Source organism: Hyperolius riggenbachi, chromosome 11 (assembly GCF_040937935.1).
Source record: "Hyperolius riggenbachi isolate aHypRig1 chromosome 11, aHypRig1.pri, whole genome shotgun sequence".
NCBI classification, from domain to species: Eukaryota; Metazoa; Chordata; class Amphibia; order Anura; family Hyperoliidae; genus Hyperolius; species Hyperolius riggenbachi.
In genome coordinates, this window is record NC_090656.1 from 108,385,778 (window position 1) to 108,406,488 (window position 20,711).

A 20,711-nucleotide genomic window follows, 5' to 3' on the forward strand; every position below is an offset into this window, starting at 1 on the left:
GGGAAGTGTCTTTATAAAGAATAAAGGCCATGCTGAGAATCCCCCATTAAGAGATGGACTAACCCAAAACATGTCGGTAATGTCAGATTTCTACTACCTACCGTAAGTGACAGCAACATAGGAGAAAAGTAATTTATGGCTCATTTTACTCTGGGGGAAATGAACTTCTTATTTGTATGTGTTTTAAATTTTACGATTTTCGCGACACTTCCTCTTTAAAGGAAACCTGAACTGAAGATTAAAAGTAAAAAAAAAATACCTCCTGTGTAGTCTACTCATCCATCTCTTTCTCCTCTCCTGTGTCCTGTTTGTCCACTGTGATCAATGGAATTTTCCATCCTCCATTTTGAAAATGGCCATTACCCCATAAACGCTTCCTGGTCAGCACACAGTTAAACTGTTATATCACCCACCTGAGCTATAGGGAAACATGGACATTACCTTGATCATCAGTTGTCCTCTCAGCTATAACTGACAGCAACTGATATATGACTGACAGCAACTAATATTTTACAGTTTTGAAAAAATGTTGTCAGAACTGGAAGAGATCGCTGTGAGAAGAAAATGGTGAGCTTCTGATGGCGAGGAAAGTATGTAACATTCATTTACAGGCACGTCATGTGTTTATTTTAAATATTTTGACTCAGTTCAGGTTCCCTTTAAACGCAGCACTGGTATAGGAACTTTCCAGGTTTCTCTATGGTTTCAGTTTACATCCATACATTTTAAATTGAAAGCTCTTTCACAATGCACTGTTACATGCAAGGCTAAGTGTATGTTCACGCTATCTGCTTTGCTGAGTTTGAACGCATTGCCCATACAATGCCATTGTAATGGATCATGTTATCCTAATGCACTGTCTTTAGTGTGTTTTTGGATAGTGTGCATTAACGAGCATGTTACCATAGCAATCTTCATGCTATAAAAAGTATATTACAATGTGCAGTCTGTATGTTGTGTTATGCCCGTGTTGTACTGTGGGCGTTACACAATCTCCATAGTGTAAACTTAGCCTAAATAGCAGTCAGCTGGGGTGGATTTTTCATCCTAATACTACTCTTCTGACCTGCAGCAGTGACTTGTTGACCCTCTTCCTACCCCTTCCATCAACAGAGCTTCATTTTACAGCAGACTGTAATGTCTGTATGTGAATCTTCTGTATCACTTCAAATGGTATGGATTTGCTGAGTAGAAGAGTCTCAGCGGAGATGGCTGACAGCAGACTGAGACCAAAGACAAGACTAAGGTGTCAGACAGAATGATAATACTGTATATACTCAAGTATAAGTCTAGAAATTGAGGTCTGATTCACTTCATAAAAGTATAGGGGTCGACTTATGCACGAGTTACGGGAAACACTGAGCACACTGAGTAATGTGTGTACTAATAATGAAATTCCCATTTGCAGCAATTTACTCAGTGTTAAGTTATACTTTGAAGAAAGGAAATGCCAAGAAAAAACAGGTGTGAATGTACTGGCCACAATAATTCACAAGGAAAGGGATAGGGGGGAAATACTGGGCTGCATAAAAGGGAGTGAATAATTGCAGCACTTGAGGGCCTGGAGGAGTTATTGGCTCCACTTAAAGAGAACCTGTAACAAAAAAAGTTCCCCTGGGGGTACTCACCTCTGGAGTGGGAAGCCTCAGGGTCCCAATGAGGCTTCCCACTCCCCTGTAGCTGCAGGCATTCCAGTGCTGGCTCCCCCGAAGTGTCCCAGAATCCTCCCTCGACAAGGCTGACAAGTGCTGATTTATTTACCTTTCCTGGCTCCAGCGGGGATGCTGTTGCGGCTCTCCGTACAGAGATAGGCAAAAATAGTCGATCTCTGTTGGGTCTGCTCTACTGCGCAGGCGTAGGAGACTTGCGCCTGCGCAGTAGAGCAGCCCGACAGCGATTGGCTATTTCCGCCTATCTCCGAGAGGAGAGTTGATACTGCGCCTGCGCTGGAGCCGGGAAGGTAAATATTTACATCCCCGCTGTTCGGGGAGCTTTATCACCGCTGCCGTGGGACCGAGGAGGACGGGGGAAGCCTCAATAGGATCCGGAGGCCTTCCCCACCCGAGGTGAGTACTCCCCAACGGAGGTTTTTTCGTTACAGGTTTTCTTTAAGGGACAGGAGGGGTTAATGGTTGCAATACTGTATGCCATACAGTCATTAACCCCTCCTGGTCCCGAAGTGCAGCCATAAACTTTGCCAGGTAGACTGATACCTGAGTCAATAAAAAATTCCAGCTTAAAGAGTAACTGTCAGGCTGCAGAAGCTAATTTAAACCTCTATTCTCCTGTGTTAAACAGTTTAGAAGGAAGCCCAAAAGCCATTAGTGAAGATAAAAATCTCAGTTACCTTTGATGTGTGCTTATCAGCAAGTCTGTTATAGACCCATAAGGACGCAAGCCGCATACTAAACTGCAAAGCATTCTGGGGCCCTCCCCTCGGCTGCTAATGAGACGTTACAGAAGCTTGTAATCAGTCCAGCGTGTAGCACTGATAAAGCTCGGGGCAGAGTACTCTGCAGGAGTCAGCTATTGTTCCTAGCCACATGGCTCATTAATATTCACTGCACACTGTGTTGTTCAAGTAGGAGCTTATCTGTGATCAGGAAGCAGGCAGGACATGACGACACATTTGACAGAAAAACATGGAGCCTGCCATGAGCTGTCAGGAGCATCTATCTCTGCATATACTATATACAAATTCTGTGAAATCCAAACGTGGACAGTGAAATGCATATGTAATGTAAGTACAGCCAATCTTTAGCTACTGATATATGTGTTTATTTTCTCTGAGACCTTATACCTAACAGCTCCTCTTTAAGAAGGTTGAATATTGGATTCGACTTATACATGATACGGTAAGTGACATATAGTAGAACGCAGTAAATTATTCAGGATACCAACTTTTACAGTAATTTGTCTCATTTAAATTAATATTGTACACAATAATATAGCACTCTTATTCAGTACGTTATTTTCACTACAGTTCCTCTTTAATCTGCTTAACAAATGGTCAGTGGAGAATTGCAGCAGTTGTGCTGTGTAAAGAAAAGCTTACTCTTCAAATGTCAGCACCGATCTGATTACACCTAGTTAGAAAAAAAAAAAAACAAGATTTTAGATGAGATGTTTGCTTCCAATTATAAATTATGTGTGGGCGAGTAAAATTTTCAAAGGCCTGAACTGGATGCAAACAAGCTACAATTTTCAAAGACTTGAAGTGCATAGAACACTGTGGCATTAGGCTAGGTCCACACTTGCCCCTGCAGAACGGATCCGTTTTTGTAAACAATTTGTTTTTTCTCTCCGTTTTGAGAGAAATGGCTTTTTTTTGCAAAGACATTTCCAGGCCGTGGAAACGTCCCCAGCCCTGGCCGTGGGTGGGGGGGGGGGGGGCGCCATGCTGAAGGGGAGAGCAGGCAGGAAGGGGGCAGCGGTGGGTTCCCTCTTCCCCGCTCCCCCTCCAGCTAGTTTCAATAATATAAAAATCATTTAAAATCAATATAATGTAGCAGGTGGCGAGCAGGGAATTTACTTTCTTGCGCTCCACCGCTCGCCGCGTCACTTCCTGTAATGCCGTTCAATAAACATCAGAGGACGTCAGTACAAGAAGTGACGCGGCAGCGGTGGGACGCAAGGAAGTAAGTTCCCCGCTCACCGCCTGCTACATTATATTAATTTTAAATGATTTTTAAATGTAAAACTACCTAGAGGGGTAGCGGGGACCCAGGTGAGGGAGGGTGACCCCCCTCCCCACTGCCACCCCGTCCTGCCTGCTATACCCCTCCAGCATGGCATCCCCCTCTCGTCCACAGGCCTTCCCATTGCTTTTCACTACCCCTTCGTGTATCCGGGGTCTGTGAAAATGCAGCAGATCCGGACCTTCCATTCAGGTTTTGAAAACGGGTCTCCGCAAATGCAGACGGATCTGTTCTTTTCTTGGGTGAAGACGGCTGCTATTTTTAACATTGCTATCCACGGCTTCGGTTTTGATCCAAGCTAAAAAACGGAGCCACGGATACGTTTCCGGACCTAGTGTGAACTAGGCCTTAGACTCTCTTATACGTTATCGCAGAACTCAAGGCATCAATTGAAAAAAAAAGCAACAAGTAGAGGCCCATATGCATGCTCAATAATCTTATCCCGAAATCATGATGTGATTTTCACTACAGTTTTTCTGAACATATGTTTGAAACTCCATAAGAACATTAGACTTTGTGTAGAAACCAATGTCTGATATTGTCCTTAAAGGGAAGGTCCAAGCAAAATAAAAAAATGAGTTTCACTTACCTGGGGCTTCTACCAGCCCCATGCAGCCATCCTGTGCCCTCGTAGTCACTCACTGCTGCTCCAGTCCCTTGCTGGCAGCTTGCCGACCTCGGAGGTCGGCGGGACGCATTGCGTACATTTTTACGCATTCCAGTTGGTGCAGGAACATTAACACATACATTTTTACGCATTAGTGGTTTAATGCGTACATTTTTACGCATAGATTCACTAACGCGTAAAAATGTATGTGTTAATGTTCCTGCTCCAACTGGAATGCGTAAAAATGTATGCAATGCGTCCCGCCGACCTCCGAGGTCGGCAAGCTGCCAGCGGGGGACTGGAGCAGCAGTGAGTGACTACGAGGGCACAGGATGGCTGCATGGGGCTGGTAGAAGCCCCAGGTAAGTGAAACTCATTTTTTTATTTTGCTTGGACCTTCCCTTTAAATGTGTTGCAAGTCACTGCTTCATGCCTTGTTGTCCATAGAGTGAGGGAAATAAGTATGTAACCCCTGCTGATTTTGCTTGTTTTCCCTCCGACCAGAGATGGATTGAGGCTCCCTGCACACTGGAAATCCAATTTGCGATTCCGATTCTGATTTTCCCTGGATGCTATCAAAAGAAAAACTCTGAAAAAATGCAGCATGCAGACCAATTAAAAATCAGAAATCGGAATCGCATGTGAAAATCGATTAAAAATTGAAATCAGAATCGCATGTAGTGTGCAAGAGGCCTAAAGGACACTTGAAGTGAGAGGGATATGGAGGCTGCCATATTTATTTCCTTTTAAACAATGCAAATTGCCTGGCTATCCTGCTGTTCCTCTGCCTCTAATAATTTTAGCCATACGACCCTGAAGCATGCAGCAAATCTTATCAAGGTGTTTGACTCAGACACTATTGCAGCTAAATAAAATCAGAAGGGCTGCCAGGCAACTGGTACTGCTTAAATGGAAATGAATATAGCAGCCTCCATATAATTCTTGCTTTAGGTTTCCTGCAGATCCTCCCCAAGTCAGTAAGGTTTCAAGGCTGATGTTTGGCAACTCGAACCTTCAGCTCCCTTCAAAGATTTTCTATTGGATTAAGGTCTGAAGACTGACTAGGCCACTCCAGGACCTTCATGTGCTTCTTCTTGAGCCGCTCCTTTGTTTCCTTGGTCATGTGTACAACCCATTTTCAGTGCCCTGCAGGGCCGGTGCTACCATTAAGGCAAAGGAGGCAGCTGCCCCAGGGCCCCAGAGCTTGTAGGGGCCCCCAGGGGCTACAAGAGGAAAAAACATTTTTCAAATCGGCCTTATAGTTTTTGAGAAAATCGATTTTAAAGTTTCAAAGGAAAAAAAAATACACATTTAAAAACCTGCCGACTTTAATGGTTAATAGCAAATCCACCTTAAATGCTAGAAACCCTAAATTTGCAGGATATGTTAAGGAGATCATTAGGAATAAGAGGAAAAAATAAAATTTTTCAAAAAGACCTTATAGTTTTTGAGAAAATCGATTTTAAAGTTTCGAAGGAAAAAAGTATACTTTTAAATGCGGTAAATGTCACTTTTAGTGGCAAACCTAACGGTAGTGTAATTTTACATGCATCAAACGAAAGCGCAATAAATTTCCTGACGGGGTTTCCAGGGGGTCTATACGCAGCCGCAGCGCTTTGGCCAGGGATCGTTATACAGCCGCAATATGGCTGTATAAAGATCCCTGGCATTTTTTCCTATTTTCCCAAATTTTTTTTTTATGTTTTTAGAGTGTGGGAATTGTTTTTTTTTAATTATGTGGGGTCCCCCCTCCTGAAACTTTATCCCCTTGTCCACCATGCAGGCTGGGATAGCCAGAATGTGGAGCTCCGACCGATTGGGACTTCACACCCTGTTATACTAGCTGCAAAAAAGGTCCCCTAATGCCGATTTTTGTTCCGGGGTATATGTTGGGGGGGCCCCCCAGGTTTTTGCCCTGGGGCCCCATTGTTGCTTAAACCGGCTCTTGTGCCCTGGCCGAGGGAAGGAGGTGTTCACCCAAGATTTGACTCATGGCACCGTCCATTGTCCCTTCAACAAACTACCACTGAAATTATAGACTGGTCATTTCTAGGTCAGAGGGCAAAAAAGCAAAACCAGCAGGGACCAAATATATATTTTCCTCACGTCTTTTGCCTTGCTTCTTTTATTTGGTATTGAATGGGGTCTGCTAAAAATGGATACAATTGCAGGTGCTGTGTGTTCTGTTCTATGGAGCCGAAGAAAGGAGGAAAGAGGAGCAGTGCTGCAGGAGCAACAGAGTATATACAAGTTGTATGGGGCTTAACAGACAAGTTTGGCAGATAGTTGGACAGATAGTTGGTAGGTGTGTATGAACCTTTAACACTTGTTTGTCAGTCATTTCAGATCTTCACCAGAGATTACCATGAATGGAAGATAAAAATTGAGCAAGTTTGCGGGCCATAAGACCAGTGTCAGACTGGGAGCTGGAGAAGCTGAGGAAACGCACTTGCTGGCTAAGCATCAGTAATCAGCTGTTGCTGCTCACAGTGAAGACTTGCTTCAGGTTTCTATTGGAAGTGATAACACAGGGTTTCTGCTGCTTGGCCAGCAGGCGGATTTCCTATGTTTTTCCACCTCCCAGTCTGACACTGCATAAGACAATGGTTTCCTGACCTACTCACGTCTATGACACATAACAGCATTATATGTTAAAAAGCAAAAACCATCACTTTTTTTTACATTAATAAAGGACCACTATAAGGAACATTTGTAAGATGTAAAACACATGTAAACACATACATACAGAGTACAATGTCAATTACTTTACTCTAATGTTACTGTCATTTACAGTAAAATTCTAATTGAGGTGACAGATGTTAGACTGGACTATCTTCTCATGGGGGATACTTAGCATTACCTTTATTCTTTACATAAGCACTCCCTGTAAATTTTCTATACAAAGATACCAGCCACCCTCTCTACTTATTTGCACACATGTTGGCAGTTGGAAAGAGCAACTGCCATTCAGCAAGTGCTTTTGAAAATAAAGAGAACCCTAAGAATGCCCCATGAGAAGATGGACCTGTCCAAGATCTGTCAGATTTTAACTAACTACTGTGACTGCAACATAGGAAAAAGGTAATTTATAGTGTATTTTATTTTGAAACAAATATTTATTTATGTATTACAATGTTTTGCAATAGTGGTCCTCTAAGTTGTATCAGCATGTGCATAAATAGAACAAAATTTGCCCATGGCTGACTAGACTGTCTATCTAGACTAATTGGACCGGCTTTCTGGCTTTGATAGTTGGCCATACTGGTCTGACAATCAAATCTTCTCTCACAGTTGCTAGACTGGTTCTTTCTGCTGGCCATGCTTGACTGATACTGGCCTGACCTTGCTGTGCTGGTACCTGTCTTATCTTTGTGTTTCCCAACCTAAAAAAGCTGAAATCACCCTGCCCTAATATTGAATGCTGGTGATTGCTGCTGGGAATTGATGCTGTCCTTGTTGCGGCTGCCTTTCTGGACTGAACCTACTGTTGGTCTGCTACTAGATGCTTGGCTGAACTGCAGCTAGATGCATTATCTGGATTACTGCTGGGCTAACATTGCGGTGCTAGTGCTGGTCTGTTACCAGATGCATTTGGCTGCTGGCCTGGCTGGCATTGCTTGATTGGCGCTAGTTCAGTACACATCCCAAACACTCCAGACATTAGAAATACCAATGGGGAGGGATGAGGGTGCAACTGGGGCCCTTTTTCTTGAAAGAAAAAATCCATGTTTAAAAAGTGGACCTGTGTCTATAAGAACTTTACTGGAATCATACAGTCTTATCTTGGCTTTTATATAAGTCACAAATATATGATATGGAGACTTAAAGAGACACTGAAGCGAAAAAAAATTATGATAGAATTTGTATGTGTAGTACAGCTAAGAAATAAAACATTAGTAGCATAAGTCTAATATTGTTTCCAGTACAGGAAGAGTTAAGAAACTCCAGTTGTTATCTATGCAAAAGAGCCATTGAGCTCCACGACATTCAAAGTTGCAGAGAGCTCTGTCTTCTGAAGCTTATTATCTCAAGTGTCTGTCAATGTATTTTCTTTTTCTCTGCAGAGAAGGGCTCAAAAGTTCACTAGCCTGCTCTAAAAAATCATTTAGATCTATTTAGAAACATCCCCATTAAAGTCCCCAATAATTTTTTTACCTCATTACAAAAACAAATGAATAAATTTGTCCTAATGAATAGACCCTCTAGGTTTTCAAACAGGATATTGACCCTACACTCCTCTAACTTAGGCTTTGGAGTCCCTGACATTGAATTATATTACAAGGTACAATTTTAGAACAATCTAGAGAAATTTGGACAAATAATGTAACAAAACAATGGATGAATGTAGAGCAAACTCAAATTCCATATGCAATTTATAAAAGCTTATTAGAAACAGAACTAACATGAAAGAGAAAGAAAAAGGTATCTAATATAACAATCGTGAATACTATAAAAACATGGAAAGATTTCATTAAAATTTGTTCCAAGAACCCATTAGCCACTAATATACAGATCTCCTTAAAGGGACACTTAAGCCAGAAAAAAAACATGAGTTTTACTCACCTGGGGCTGTCGGCGAAAACAAAACTAGCTGGCAGCGGGGGACCAGAGGATTAGTGAGTGGCTGCGAGGGCACAGGACTGCTGCAGGGGGCTGTAGAAGCCCCAGGTGAGTAAAACTCATTTTTTTTCTGACTTAAGGTTCACTTTAACAAACATTACTAATGTAATTAAAAAAATGTCATTGGATAACTGGGTCGAATTGGGATTAGACACATTAGATAAACTATATCAGGAAAAGGAACTCAAATCCTTTGAAGAACTAGTTAGTCTATTTAACATTCCTAGTACGGAAAAAAACAAATATGATAAATAAATTGTTATCTCCTGAAAGATCTTACTCCGAGCTCTAAATAAAAACGAAAGTGGTACTCACCTGGGGCTTTCTGCAGCCCACTGTAGGTCGGGAGGTCCCACGGCGTCCATCTGGCTCTTCTCCCAGGGCCTGGCCAGAAATTGCTCCCCGGCGGCTCCCGGTGACACTGGGCCCGAGTGTCGGGCTCCTTCTTCCTGAAACGTCACGTCTGTCGTCACCACGCCGGCCACCTCGCGTCATCACGGCGGCGGGCGTGACAGTACTGCGCATGCGCGGTTTAATCGCGCATGCACAGTACTGTCACGCCGGCCACCGTCATGACGTGAGGCAGCCGGCGTGGTGACGACAGACGTGACATTTCAGGAAGAAGGAGCCCAACACTCGGGCCCAGTGACTCATTGAGTCATGGGGAATCACTCATTGAATCATTAACAGGAGCCGTCACTAGGGGGAGCCTCGCAGCTTCCCCTAGAGACGGCTCCTGTGAATGACTCAATAAGTAATTCCCCATGACTCAATGAGTCATTAGCAGGAGCCATCACTAGGGGAAGCCTCCCGGGAGGAGATGTCTGCAGATCGTGCTGCCACCGCCGCAGCTGCTGCCGTGTAGGTGAGCGTCTCTGCGCTAACTTTTCATCTACAGGTGTAGCTGACATGCTGGAGGCGGAGGACCACACAGCAGACTACACAGCGCTGGAATCCATAGAAAGGTGAGTTGCTCTGCAGTTATTGTTACCGGGGGAGAGCGTTGACATGGGGGGGGGGGAACAGAGGACAGGATGGGGACTGGGGGGGCACACACATGGACATGCACAGGAGGGGGCACACACAGGAGGACAGGAGGGGGACACAGGGACTGGAGGACCACACAGGGGTGGGGGGGTGAAGGGGACACAGGGACTGGAGGACCACACAGGGGGGGTGAAGGGGACACAGAAACACACACAAGGGGGGCAGGAGGGGACACAGACACACACACACACAGGGGGACAGGAGTGGACACAAGGGGCCTGGAGGACCACAGAGGGGGGCTGGAGGAGACACACAGGACATGAGGGGACACATGGGGCAAGAGGATCACACAAGGTGGCAGGAAGGGATGCCACACACAGGGGGACAGAAAGGGACACATGAGGACAATGGGGAGAACATGTACTGTACAATACGCTCCTGGAATATGGACGCACCAGGTTTAGTATATACTGTATACATTTTTTTCCCCAGATTTTTGCCCTCTAAACCTAGGTGCGTCTTATATTCCAGAGCGTCTTATATTCCGAAAAATACGGTAGGTACTATTGTTGTTTAGTTAGATGTAATTATAGTTTTTTTTTTTCATTTTCTTTAAGATAAACAACATTGTTCAATGGGGCAGTGAAATATCCACATTTTGGTCAGCTATCCCTGTCTAGAGCTATTCAGTAGGATGGATGGATCCCTGGGAATTCAGCAGGGCGGTTTATTCCCCCAATTCCCAAGTTGAACCGGTCCATTGAAACATCGGCTATAAAGAGAATTTTCTAGACAGATGTGAATATATACAAGCTGCAAATTGGTATCTTATAGCTGTTCTTATATTATTGATTTCTACCTAATAAAGATTGAAAATTTGGATTGAGAGATGGACAGAACCCTGGGAACTTAGTAGGATAGTTTCAGTCCCCCAGCTCCCAGGTGACCTACTCCATGCGAAAAGTTACTAAAGAAGAAAATTGAGAAAAATGGATATTGCATGTAGATACATATTATTATTATGACCTATATGTTATTTGTTTTATGTGATTATTGAATCCATGTTAAATTATCTGTAAATGCATATTTCTGTCTGTTTTAAGATACTATGCTTTATTTAAAGCTGTTAAAAATTTCCTTTGAAAAACCCCAATAAAAATGTATTGAAACTAAAATCATTTAGAATGCTGAGTAATGTGTAAACTGCAAATATTAGAGAATGATGCACTGTTATAAAAAAAACACTATATAACTGAAAATAAAAATATGAGAATAATATGCTACTAATGTTCTAGAAATCCATACTACACAATTCATTTTATCATAATTTTTTTTTCGCTTCAGTGTCTCTTTAAGTATCTCACTGGCATCTGCAGCTGCCCTTCATGTTTATTCAGCTCCCATATAGGACTCCATTCACAAAGCGGTGATAAATGCTATCACGGTCGTGATAAACGTAGCATGTGGGTTAGCGCGCATGCAGGTTTGCGCACGTAATAGTAAAGGTTTGTGCGCATTAACTTTCCCGTTCCCGCACTAACCCAAATGCTAGCGCGTGAACGGGAAAGTTAATGCACCCAAACCTGTAGGTGCACCAACCCGTGTGCTAAGTTTATCACGGCCGTGATTACATTTATCACTGCTTTGTGAATCATGGCCCTAGAGTGATAATGGCATATTAACCACTTCACCCCAAAGGGGTTTTTACCCTACAGGACAATTACCCAAACGGCGATTTAAACCTTTCAGTGCTCATCCCATTAATTTGCCAATAGCTTAATCACTACTAATTACAATAAAATCATCTACTGTATATCTTGTTTTTTTCACCACCAACTGGGCTTTTTGAGGTTGATATTTGTTTTCAGTAATTACTTTATTTTCTATGCATTTTAAAGGGGAAAACAAGGAAAAAATACACTATTTCTCCAATTTCATCCGCTATAGTTTTTATATAAACACTGCTACTGTGCATAACACCCACACATTTTATCTGCCTATTTGTTCTGGTTATCACAACATTTTAAGTATGTCCCTAGTACAAAGTATGGTGACAATACAGCATTCGGAATAAAGGTGTTTTTTTTTCGCTGGTGTTTTTTTTTCACTATTTTCATGTTTGCGCGCACGGGAATGCACATGCATGCGTGCGGGGGGGGGGGGAGGGGAACGCGCACGGGAATGCACATGCATGCGCGCGGGGGGGGGAGGGGAATGCGCACGGGGATGCACATGCATGCGCGCGGGGGGGGGAGGGGAATGCCCACGGGAATGCACATGCATGCACCGGGGGGCGCATGTCCACGCGCACAGCGGCAGCAGCACTGTCTGACTTATAAAAACATCCTGGAGCTATTTAGAGGCTCTAACAGGACATTTTTATAAGTCAGCTTGTCATTAAGTAGTTAAACTTCTTCTCTTCTCTACTATCAGAAGTGATTGTCACAGCCACACACAATTCATGGGTTTTAATTAGTTATCAGGTAAAATTTAGCTGAAATCTGACTTCACTGAATACAGAGAAACTGTGATTTATAGCATTTGGGTATGAATACTAACAGTAAAAAAAAAAGGAAGTTCTAAGTAGAACGAATTGAATATACACAGTTATCTCATTGTGTGTGCCATTTCAGGTACAGTGAGATGAGTTAAAGTATTGAGTGTCCCTGATGTTCATCATTTATCTGGATTACCACCTTGCACCACTAGATATTGATTTGAACTGATCCAACAGCAATCAGATTGCTGCCATATCTGGTGCTGTACCGTATGATGCACAATAATCATGTTCTGCTCCGCAACAAGAACCGATACTGCACTTGCTGGATCAAGAAAGGAGCTGATATTCCTGATTCATGAACAATCAATATATTGAATCTATGTGTTAATCTGTTGAAAGCCACTAATACGGTTTATGGCTATCTTTAAGAAGACATTTAGCTGTCCACAAACACAGTATATATTTGAAATCCTGATTGGAGTTCTGCTTTAAGCGTCATAAGAGCAGCAATTCTTTCCTAATATAGAGGAATCCAAAGATTTGTGATTTCAGATTTGGTCACTGCAAAGTAATACACAAAAAGGTAACCTTATCATATTTTCCTACACCTGGAAAGGCATCTCGTGCTCCAAGAAAGAGCTTGGTTGAAAAGGACTTACTGGCTTTGTTGTGGCAGCTCATTAAACATTATTGTCATCAGAAGAGTATGTATTAAGCATGTGTCAATTCATTCAAGCGTTAAATTCATACTTAACTGATTGATACATTTTGATTGATCACATTTGTGATTCTGTCGTAAGAAACTTGAAATTCAGAAAAGAGAAGAGCAGAGCTGTCCGGGGAGGCTGTGCCGATCTCTGGATCCAGCAGACTGGGTAGTGTATTTAGCGGGCGATCGGGGGATCATCAGTAATCGGGGGATGCCGGCCACCTCTACTAGCTAGCCTAGTGCTAGCTGAAGCTGTTACAGCCATGGGATAAGTTAAAACTATACTGGGGGACTCTCGGCTGCAAAACCTCCTGAGCGGCGTAACGCTCAGGAGGTTAAGGTAAAAGCTAGAAAAACAAGTTTAATGTTTCTATTGTCTCCAATGAATGACACAGTCTTTTTTATGTTTTACAGCTCCCATCTTGAACTATCAACCTTTTTATCTATTCCAGGAATACTGAACTCTGGTCTTCAAGGGCCAAGGTCCTTGCACTTTTTTGGCACAGCTCTAATTAATTGATGGGACTAAATCAGGAAAAGTGTAGTCCATAAAGTAGGACATATTTGTGCATTTCTCAGTCCATCCTACACACTGGCATGGCTATGGTCCTTGAGGACTGGAGACATGTGATCTACTCCATATACTCATCAGTGTTTCTCTGCCATGCATAGTTTTTATGGCTGTAATTAGTTATCAGTTCAACCCAAGTCCTACTGAATAAAAATGGTAATTTACTGCACATACCTGAATTTGTAACCCTTACAGTGAGAATAAAGAACAAGGGAACACAGCTTAGTTCTATGTAGTCTTGGGACTGCACACACAGATGTTTATCTCGTGTCACATGTCAGTTCAGGTGCCCTTTAAAGAAGAAGAAGTTTCTAATTTTACCTTAATGCCATGTTGATTTACCTGATTAAAGGCTGTCAGAGCTGTTCATGGGCTCCAGTTTCATCCCCTCCCAGCTACCATTAATAATTTACACTGGCAGTCATTGAGAGTGGAAGTCCCTGCGAGTATGAATGAGCACAACTGAAGTAAGCCTTTGTGAGTTCACAAATTGTGCATGTTCAATAAATGGATGCTCTCATGTACAATGGAAAAAAGACATGCATGAGCACTTTCTTGCACAGGGTACACACATTTCGTAAACTAGCAGATAGCCAGTTAACCACTTCCCTACCCTGGTCATTTCACAGTTCAGGTCAGCTCTGATTACGTTGGCAATAACTTTATTAATAATTATCACAACTAAATGATCTATATATTGTTTTTTTCAGGACAAATTAGGCTTTTGGTGGCTAATATTTGTTTTTAGTAAGTACCTTATTTTCTATGCAGTTTAAAAGGAAAATAAAGAAAAAAGTGAAACAATACTGAATTGATCTACTTTCATACATTATAGCTTTAATGTAAACAGTTCTATTGTACATTTAACCCATACATTGTATTTGTTTATCTCTCCTGTTTAAACAGATCATTTGTTTTCAGCATGCATTAGTAACACATTGTATATACCCTACTCTCTTGTTACATCTTCTTCTCCTGGAATGTTTATTTTACACTTGTTTACTCTTAAGCCCTGCCATTGAATTCCCTGAGAGGAGGAGAGAAAATATCCTGGAACGGGAGGAGCAGGAAAACCCTGAAACATACGGACACCTTTGACCTTTTGCTATCAGTAAAAGGAACATAGCGCTATATTTAGATTATTATTTGTTTGTTTGTTTTTTCACTATAGGATAGATTTAACACTTTGTGGCATGCTTTAGTTTGTGTAACCTTTAACCTTTAGTTTGAGTAACCTAGTAATAATAGCGGAGATGTTTAAGTTGTTTAGAGCCACAAACCACACTGACTAAGAACATGAACATTTAATGATTTAGCAAAGTACTTAATGGCATTTTAGTGTACTAGTCAATAAATCCTTTTAACTTGTACTAAGATTTAACGTGTGCCTGTAGGAGAAAAATGCCCCGTTTAGATACTTACCTCAGCAGTGAGAAGCCTCTGGATAACCTATAGGCTTCTCCATCGCCTTTGCCTGCCCTCATCCAGTGCTGTGACGCCCCGAAACACTTTGACAAGGGCTTGTTGAGAGCAGCGCACAGCCCCACTGCGCAGGATGCCTTGTTCTTGTGCAGTAGCACGGAGCCGCTAAGGCTTGGCTTTGTTCCCCATGTTTCTGTGCCGAGGCCTCCTGCGCACGTTCACAGAGAGGAGTGGGGCCTAGAACTTCCAGAGGGTCCCTGCGCTGGATCGGTGGTCTCCAGGAGGAGGATCCAGGGGCTTTCCTCCACAAAGGTTAGTATATGCCTTTCTCTCCTTTTAATGTCACAGGTTTGCTTGAACTCCACTTCTTAACTGAGAGATAATAATAAACATTAGAAAACAATCTCTTGGTTAAGAAATGCAGGAGTTCAATGACAGCCTTCATGCCAACTGTTGTGCTTGACATTTGATCAGTATCTATTCCAGTGGACTGGATCAGACAGAGAGATAGTCACATTTTTTTTAGATTTTTATGTAAGCCTTTTGGATTTCTGTACATGAATGATATTAAACTATGTTCCCTTTATAGGACATCCGAGGTGAAAATAAACCAATGAGAAAAACAATTGTATCTATCCTCCTTTTCCTAAAAATGACTTTTTTTAGATATCCCACAGTTTTATTTTATATTTAAAACTAGTTTTTAAGTTTTTACTGTTTCATTGTCTCTGCTCAATGACACCTTCATTGAAGTATGCCAGAGCTAAAAATCTATGAATTATTGAACCTTTTTATCTCTTTCCTGCTCCAGGAAGCCATTATCTGAGAGGAAAGTGTTTTATGGCTGTAATTACTAATCAGTGAGGGTTATGCTAAAGTCTGACCCAGTCAGACCCAGGCAGCAACTGTCATTCGCATACCTGATTTTTACCTCTTTCAGGCAGAGAAAAAAAAGGAACACAGCCTAGTTATTTGTGTGCTTGGCACTATAGATACACATGTCTATCTCATTATGTCACATGTCACCTCGGTTGTCCTTTAACCATCTACATGAGAATCAGCAGGGCCTTCCTATATAAAGACTGCAATGAAGACTGGCCTCTTTTAAATTCACTATGAAGTAGTACAGGGTTGCATACGGGTAATGCAAAAATGGTACCTAGCTGGGTGTACCCTGGAGACTAATGGTAAGATATCTGCAGGTCCTGCTCCCATGTGACGTGAGGAAGGGCAGATTTGTACTTTCCCACCCACTAGGCCAACATTATTGAGGTTCCCCTTTTCTTGTGAAGTAACCTCCACTGCCATTCCATGTGCAGCCCCCTCTTCCATGGATAAGCACAGCGGCCCCTTGGTGTCTAGTGCAGCTTCCTTGCTTGGGAAGCAACTCTCTTCTTTGTTATTCTCCATTTGCTGTTCCCTTTTTTATTTGCAGCCCCTCATTCATATGCAGCAACCCTCTCCCATGACCATCCACCCCATCTTTGTGGCCTTTCCAGAAATGTATTCCTGGACGTGGAAGCACAGGACTTATATACCCCATTTACTGTCACCTATACCCTTCCCATGCCTATAATCCCACAACCACCAACTCCCATGCTAACGCTTATGTTTTGCTTTGGGAATGCTAAATGTATTTGGTCCTATCAAAGGTTCTAAGGTCATGGTGCACATTCATAAGGACTGCTTCGGGATTACTATCCTCAAATGGAAAGGTTATCCAAAGGCAGAATGTAATAATTGCTCATCTAACTTCAGCTTGCACTGACCTTTTATTGTTTCATAAGTGAATAAACAGACTATGTTTGAGAAGAAGGAATACAAATATGCAGTCTGCACATCCTGTAGTACTTTTATGCCTGCATGGTACTGGTATCACCACCACCAATTGTTTTGCGGCCACATGGGGTCCTCTTTGGCAAAGGATAAATTAACCAGATGCTTTCTATTGCTTTGGAGAGGGGAGGAGGGCTGACAGAGTGGTGGGGAGATGAAGAGAACAATGCCCTGGGCCAAGTCAATCTGCTGATGCATCTAGGGGGTTTGGGGTCCCAGTACACGGATTCTCAGCTGACATACGTGTATATGTAGCTTTACACAGGGCTGGAATTCCATAAGATGAGATAGGACGAGACAGCAGCCCCAGGCAGCATTAAATAGGGGGGGGGGCAGCAATTTTCAACATTCATTGATTTCAACATGATCAATATTCAATAGTGCAATATCTATTACATACTGTAGTTACATAGTTACTTGGGTTGAAAAAAGACACGTCTGTTGAGTTCAACCAGAAAAACACCAGCCTGCACTCTCACATATCTCTGTTGATCCAGAGGAAGGTGAAAAACCCTTACAAAGTATAGTCCAATTAGCCCTAAAAGGGAAAAAAAATCCTTCCTGTCTCCAGATGGTAATGAAATAAAATCCCTCTATACATTACATCAGGAATTACCTAGTAATTATAGCCATGGATATCTTTCAACGCAAGGAAAGCATCTAAGACCCCCTTAAATACAGATATAGAATTTTCCATAACTACTGGTAGTTCCTGTGGGAATACATTCCACATTTTAATCACTCTTACTGTAAAGAGCCCTTTCCTAAATATGTTGTTAAAGCTTTTTGCTTCCATGCACAGATCATGTCCCTTTGCATAAGCCTAGGGACAAAAAGCTAATCTGCCAAGCTTTTATATTGCTCTCAGATGTATTTATACATGTTAATTAGATCTCCTGTAAGGTGTCTTTTCTCCAGTGAAACCTTACATCCCTCTAATCAGTTTTGTTGCTTGTCTCTGCACCTGCTCTAAAACCGCAATGTCCCTCCTGTAATGTGGTGCCCAGAACTGAATTCCATATTCAATGTGCGGCCTCACTAGAGAGTTAAACAGGAGCGGTATTATGCTAGCAACCCAAGTTTTTATTTCACTTGTTTGATGTCCCCATCTGTATCACGTTTGTTTTGGATTATGCTAGACCGTTGGTATGACCAAAATGGATGACTTTACATGTTTCAATATTGAATTTTATCTGCCATTTATGTGGCCATATAGCCATCATATCCAGTTCCTTCTGCAATATGTCACTATCTCCCTGAGTGCTGATAATTCTGCACAATTTTGTATTATCTGCAACAATGGAACATTATTTTCTACATCATCTACTAAATCATTAATAAATTGACTAAAGAGTACTGGACCCAGTACCGACCCCTGTGGGACCCGACTACTAACAGTCACCCATTTTGAATAAGATCCATTGACAACTCTTTGCTTTCTGTCCATTAGCCAGTTCCCTATCCATGCACACAGATTCTTCCATAGTCTTTGCATGACCAACATTTGCACCAGACTGTTTTGGAAAAAAAGTATCAAAGTCCTTTGCAAAGTCCAAGTATATCACATCTACAGCATTCCCAATATCCATGCTAACATGTACCACCTAATAAAAGCTAAACATGTTAGTCAAACAAGATCTGTCCTTAGTAAACCCATGTTAATGCTGAGAAATTAGATTATTCTCCGCAATGAGGTCTTGTATAGCATCTCTTAGGAACCCCTCAAATAGTTTGCACACAACTGATATTAAGCTCACATGTCTATAATTTCCCAGATCTGATTTTTTTGTCCCTCTTAAAACAATGGGAAACATGGGATGTACACTAATCTATTGGAACTATCCCATTTGAAAAAGAGTCACAAAAGAGGAAATAAAGGGGTTCTCAATAACTGAACTTACGGTAATTCCCTTAGCACCCGAGGATGTATGCTATCAGGGCCAAGGCACATATGCAATATTAGCCCCCCCCCCCCCCCCCCCCCTCGACTTTTCTCTCAGATGATATTTTCACAACATGTCAATGGCATACCTTTGAAACCACCACTAAGCAAGAAAATACTCAAGATAATTTCTATAGTACCATTTCACCTACTATTTGTGCTCTTTCAATTGCAGAGTCCTGAAAAATTATTTTAAACAGAAGATTGAAAATTATCTCCTTGGAGAAAGCACATATTGGCCCAGGTGCCTTATAAGTTTTGATCTTATTTAGTCTTGCCTTCACTTCTTCCTATGTTAAGTATTTAACATTAAAATTGGAAGATTGGGATCCTTCTGCCTCTGTAATATGCAACAACGATACTTCCCGTGTGAAGACAGAAGCTAAGCAAGTATTCAATAGCTCCGCCCTACTTCGGTAGTCCACCATTGAGTTTCCTGCCTCATCCTTTAGAAGTCCTATACCGACCATCTTTCTTTTTTTTCTTAAGTTGATACACTTGTAAAACATCTTTGGATTGGATTTGATATCCCTAGTGATTTGATTTTCAGCTTCATTCTTTGCCACTGCTACTAGGAAAGGGTTCTTTACATAATTATTAGAAAAGGGTTCTTTACAGTAAGAGTGATTCAAATGTGGAATGTACTACCACAGGAAGTAGTTATGGCAAATTCTTTATCTGCATTTAAGAAGGCTTAGATGCTTTCCTTGTTTTGAAGCTCATCCATGACTACAATAAGTAGATAATTACTCGATAATTCCTGGTTCACCTGAGGTGGCAAAAATGCCTAGAAATGGATTTACAAATGACATATATTGATCGATCTAGTAAAGATCTGCAGATACTCATCAGCACTGAGTTGTTTAGAGTTCTACTCCCAGCAGAACATATTTTTTTCCCATTTTTCCTTATGTTCCTAATCAAAAATGCTTGACTCTGCTAGCAGTAAACGTTTGATTTGTCAACTGCGCAGTGAAAATTGGCAGTACCCATTTGCCCCTTCAGATCCATTAAAAAGGTAGACATCTATTGTGATGACAGTAAAAATAAGAATTCTTTTCTCTACAGATCTGCAAGAAAAGCTGAATATCCTGCAGCTGAAGCATCAAAAGCTAAGCAAAGGCAGCAGTCCCCAATGGTATAGCTGTGCAGCTTTGAGCCTGATGAGACATATATTTGAACTATGAAGGCCCGAGCCAGCAAGCTCTTCCCAATGCCTGCAACACAATTTACATTATGTATAGGGAAATCTTCAAAGAATACTTAAAGACCGGAAGGCCAGGTGGGGACGGGGTCTTATTAAATGCTACGTTTCTTGAGTATTCATCCATCAAAACTATAACATAAATATGCTGATTGAAGAACCCCAGATTATGAAAATGAAAAATGTAGTCACAATGCATTGCTGATCGTGCCATCCTGAATCCTAAGTTTGTTTTAAAGGTAACCTAATGTGAAAGGCATAGACTGGAAACACTAAAGGAGGCGCCCTTGATGATATATTACTATAATAAATGTTATGTAAATGAGAAGTGTAATGTCTTACCGTCTCAGAAGAACAAACCATTAATAATGGAAAATATATATTTATTAAAACACAATACAAAAAGGGCCTGATGCTATTCCAGGTGATAAGTAGCTTGCAGATGCGAGCTACTTATCACCTTGCCATCGCACGAGGATTACCGGCAAATCCTATTGCCAGTTTCACTCGTGCGATGGCCGATCGTTAGGGAGAATTACTCAGGCGAAAGCCTGAGCGATGCTCCCTATTACCGGGCGATGGGGAGCGAGGTTTACCCTGTGGTGCTGTCCATCA

General features: G+C 41.8%; 1 protein-coding gene across 4 annotated transcripts in view; it reads right to left on the reverse strand.

Moving 5' to 3' along the window:
- Positions 1–20,711, reverse strand: part of SYT12 (synaptotagmin 12) — a 176,898-nt gene that overhangs the window by 133,807 nt on the left and 22,380 nt on the right. Inside the window, exon 2 of one of the 4 annotated variants that reach the window (XR_011024860.1) lies at positions 3,056–3,086. The exons of 2 other annotated variants lie outside the window; for them this stretch is intronic. The gene's annotated coding sequence lies outside the window, so the exon portion shown is untranslated. Of the gene's footprint in view, positions 1–3,055; positions 3,087–13,866; positions 13,984–20,711 lie in introns of all 4 variants that reach the window. One more of the 4 variants, XR_011024859.1, reaches the window with a different exon arrangement.